Source organism: Desmodus rotundus, chromosome 2, assembly GCF_022682495.2.
Source record: "Desmodus rotundus isolate HL8 chromosome 2, HLdesRot8A.1, whole genome shotgun sequence".
NCBI lineage: Eukaryota > Metazoa > Chordata > Mammalia > Chiroptera > Phyllostomidae > Desmodus > Desmodus rotundus.
In genome coordinates this window covers 163,405,837-163,410,448 of record NC_071388.1, presented here as the reverse complement: position 1 = coordinate 163,410,448, position 4,612 = coordinate 163,405,837, and the positions used below count along the sequence as shown (strand labels likewise).

General features: G+C 49.0%; 1 pseudogene; it reads left to right on the top strand.

Moving 5' to 3' along the window:
• The first annotated feature begins 1,723 nt into the window (after positions 1 to 1,723).
• Positions 1,724 to 4,411, top strand: LOC123479821 (ephrin-A5 pseudogene; annotated as a pseudogene).
• The last annotated feature ends 201 nt before the right edge of the window (positions 4,412 to 4,612 follow it).

Here is a 4,612-nt window from a genome sequence, read left to right as displayed (position 1 = left end):
AGAAATTCTCCAGCAAACCCAATGGAGTCGTCCTTGGGATTAGAGAAAGCTTTAGTAATGGCACAGAGCTCAACTTTAGTCCATGGGCTGTAAGAAATTAAGGGGTTGTCATCCAGGGCGAGGCACAAGCAACAGTTTAACCACAAATGAGGTGCTAAAGCCAGTGGGGGGTGTGGTGTCTAATGGAGCCTCAGGCTCACATTACAAAAAGGGAAATTAGGGAGTGAAGGGTAAAGACAGGAGGACAGGCGGACAGCAAAGGAGCAGAAGGTGCAGGTAATGAGACAGCCTAAGAACATTTAAAAGTTTCCTCACATTTAGTAAGCTTCTGAGATAAGTCAGAATTTGCTTTGGTTAATTTAGATTTGTGTTTTGAATCATTTGTATGTTTGGAAGCCTCGAAATGCCAATTAAAATATTTACACAGATACCTATAAAGCAAGATATGTCCTTTATGAATTTTTTCAATACCAGAAATGATGGGTGATCAATGAAAACACGAAAGAATGCTACGACACCTACGTTGGAATTGCTCCCTGGCATTTCCTTATTATGAAAATTCATGCTCTAATCAATTTCCCTGTAGTGAGTTTCCCATTAGCAAGGGTTCTCTTTCTGTCTTCTACCCTTGCTCCTTGCAGGAGCTCTTTTCCCCTAAGTTAGTACAGTCTAGATCTTCTTCTATGGTTTTAGGAGAAACCATAGAAGGAGAAACCATAGAAGCCCCTCTCCCCAAGTCCTCCATATGCCTAGCCTCATCTAGAAGACACATCTGCCTCTCTTCCTTCCCTTCCTTTCCCAAGTCACCACTCCTCACTTCCTTCTAGGCAGATGGCGCAGTGACTCTGGTGGACATTTGCTTAGAGTCTCAGATAAGACCCTGCAGGGTGTATGCAAAGTAATTAAACATTGCCTGCAATGAAAAAAGACTGCCCATCTTTCTACGCCCTGCAAAAACCAGATAACAAAAACAAACAACGGCTCCATTGGTTGGGCGAAAGGTCATGGTTTGATTCTGGTCAGGGCACATGCCCAGGTTACTGGTCAGGGTGTGTGCGAGAGGCAACCAATCGATGTTTCTCACATCAATGCATCTGCCTCTCTTTCTCCCTCCCTTCCCCTGCCTCTAAAAATAAGTAAATAAAATCTTTAACAAAACAAACAACAAAAATGAGGGCAAACAGCAGCTCTTGGATAGCAGAACAGATTTCCAGAGCTTCCACACCTAGCAAGTGCTTAGCACATAGTCATCACTTTATAAATGTGTATGGAATTTATGAACTGGCTTAGCCTCTCAGCCAGGCTGCAGTCTGGGAAGGAGCACCTTCTAGGGCTCCTGTCTTTATACGTAATTCTGTGTACCTTTGCCTACCTGCTTCTCCCATTTGGTTAACTTGATCCGTGGAGAAGAGAGCTGCAAGCGTTGTGTGGGGCGTTCCTAGCATGTGCGAGGAAATGTTTATTTCTTGTTCCCTGACGGCATAATCCAGCAATATTTTAAAAAATGGAGTGATTATTTGCTAACAAGAAAGCAAACATAAAAAGAGAGGAGAAAACATGGGTGTTGTTAAGATGTTGCAAAAGCTGGGATTCCTCATCAGTTCTCACTTTTGTCCTTTTATCTCTGGGTGACTGTCATGCTCCCGGAAGCATTCTCTAACTGGGCATTTGTCTGTCACATGACTAGAAAGGACAGTGCAGACTCCCTGGGCTTTCTGAGACAGGAACATGAGAAAAAGGTAATTTGCTTCGGGCCTTCTGCCTACACTCCCCCAAATCAAAAGGCTGATATCCTTCAATTCCCAAGCTGAGAGGGCAGAGGATTAAAATGTGCTCCATTTCTGCACAAATTCCTCATTCAACCAGGCTACTTGTCTCCAAACTTACTGTACTTTTTGGAGAGAGTAAAGGAGAGGGAGTGAGTGAGGGGAGGGGGAGGAGATGAAAGAGAATTGAGAGAAAGAGATAAGGAAAAGGAGAGAGAGGGAAGGGGGGGGTTAGACAATGTCTTTGTGCTCTGGCTTTTATAACTTGAAAGAATTTGTGTGCCTTCTTTAGAATTCCGTATCATGGATTGCTGAGTCTCTGCAAGTTGCTGGGCTTGGGGCCGAACCCTGCGGAGTCGTGTGAGCCGCAGGGACGCTTCTCAGGGCTCATTCTAGGCTGTTGGTACTGCTGGGGCTGGGGGCTCCTTCTCGCTACCCGAAGGCGATCGAAGACTGACATCAGCCCATCCAGGCGTTGGAGGGATTCATCTGAAAGTGACTCTTTCCCCTCCCGCTCTCTTGCCCAGCTGTTGCTGTGGTGTCGTCCTGCAGGTGTGGGCGTCCCAGGTCGGCCTGGCGGGCAGGTTGGTAACCCTGCGCTTCGGTCACTGTGCACCTGCACCCGGCACGGAGAAGCACCTACGGTGTGGTCTCCGGCCACGGCTGTCGGACTCAGCCGGGGACCTGCTGGAAAACACAGAGAGCCAAACTTTTTTTTTGAGGTTTGCGAGGCAAGAGCGCTCCTCGACAGCTTAGCCGACCCTTAACCAGTTCCAGGACGCCGGCGGGGCTGGGTCTGTGGCTCTGGATTCCCACCCCTCACAGTGCCTCGCCTCGAATTCGCAACACAGGCGCCCAGTGCCGCATCCACACGAGCCCTCCTCCTGCGATTTCCCACCTGCCCCCAGAGCAACTTGGAGCGAAGCGGGGCGGGTGCGAGGCCTGGGCGGCCAGCGACGCTGATGGGCCAGTGCAGGTCTCCCCGTGGCCGCGGTGCTCGAGGGTGACTGTGCAGAGGGCGCCGCTGCCTGTCACGACTCACGCGGCCGAAGGCGCACCTCCTTCTGCCGGGTGACAGGCCAGCCGCCGCCGCCCTGGACACAGCTGGGCACCCCCTACCCGGCCTCGCTGCCGCCGCCACACACTCCCATGCTTCTCTACATCTGGTGATTCCTTTTTTCCTTACACACCCTCCAGTGGGGAGGGCGGGGTACGAGTTTATATTCAGCCCCTCCACTCCACTGCCTCTTCTCTTCTCGCTTTCCTCTCCCTCCCCAGCTTGTTGTGTGCCTCTTTCTTTTCTCATCCCTCTTCATATTTATTTATTCATATTTAGTTGGTTCCCGCTCTCTCCTTCCCACCCTCTCTCCAGATCCCTGCTTTCTCCTTGGAGAGGCGCGTCCCCAGTCCAGGCGTGATGTTGCACGTGAAGGTGTTGACGCCGGTGTTCCCCGTGCTTTGGTTGCGTGTGTGTGTTTGTGTATGTGTGTTCAGCCAGGACCAGGCTCCAACGCCATCGCCGACTGCTGCACCATCTGTTGGAACAGCAGCAACCCTAGATTTTAGAAGGGTCACTACCACACTGACGTCTGTATTCATGGCTACCTGGATGTTTTACGCTTTCATTGTGATGACGTGGTCAGGGAGAATAAGACCAAGCGGTTCTTCTCTGCATGGTGAACTTTGGCGGCTACAGTGCCTGCAACCATGCTTACAAAGGGTTCAAGAAATGGGAATGTAAGAGGCCTCACTCTCCACATGGAACACGAAAGTTCTCTGAAAAATTCCAACACTTCATGCCCTCTTATTTAGGATTTGAATTCAAGTCGGAAAATTTCTACATCTCTTCTGCAATCCCAGAAGACGGAAGAAGGTCTTGTCTGAAGCTCAAAGCCTTTATGAAGCCAACGAATAGCTGTGTAAAAACTATAGATGTTCATGATGGTGGTCTCGATATTAACGACAAGGTGGAAAATTCATTAGAACTAGCAGATGACACCGTACATGAGTCAGCCGAGCCATTCCTCGGTGAGAACTTGCCAGGAACACCAAGGATACCCAGCCGCCTTTTGACAATCCTACTGTTCCTCCTGGATGTGGAGGACAAGGGGCCACGTGAGAAACTTGACAAGGGGAGGCCTGCGTGACAGTCTTACAAACTCAGAGAGCGAAAGTAACCACATAGGGTGGTCTGAAATCACCTCCTATTATCTAAAAGCAGGTCATGGTGGGCAGTCGTTGCCCTAGGCCAGAATCTTCAGTGGTAAAAAGTCAATATTTACTTTACTCGAGCCTGTCTATTGTCTTTTTTTGCATCTGTGACAATGTACCTTTGGAATGTCAGGTATGGTACCTGGGAGCTGTGCACCTGGTCAGGCCACCCACGGGGAGACCTGCATTGGCCGTCCTTTTTTTCCAAACCCTTGGGGCACCAACACCACATGACAGTAGAGACCACAATCCCCCCCCCCATTTTTACCGTGATCATGTTCATTGTTGACTGTTAACTGCCCTGTACCCACCTGCATAAAAGAAGTACATGTTTGTCATTTTACCTTGTTATCCAATCCCAAAGTTTCTCCCCCACCTTTGCTTTCTCCAACCTCCCTTATCTATCACCAGTGGATTTCCTGTAAACCCCTTGTGCCTCCTCTTTCGATTGTAATGTATACAATAAGGTGCCAAACTGACATTTTCCAGAGCATTTTCTCAACCCGTTGAGGTTTTGCTTCCTGGCAATTGTCGTCAGTTTGGCTTAAATAAACTTGTAAAAATTCTTACAGGTTTGGATGTTTCTTATGTTGACATGGCGATGCTTCTGACACTATAGCATAGCCCCCTCCCAT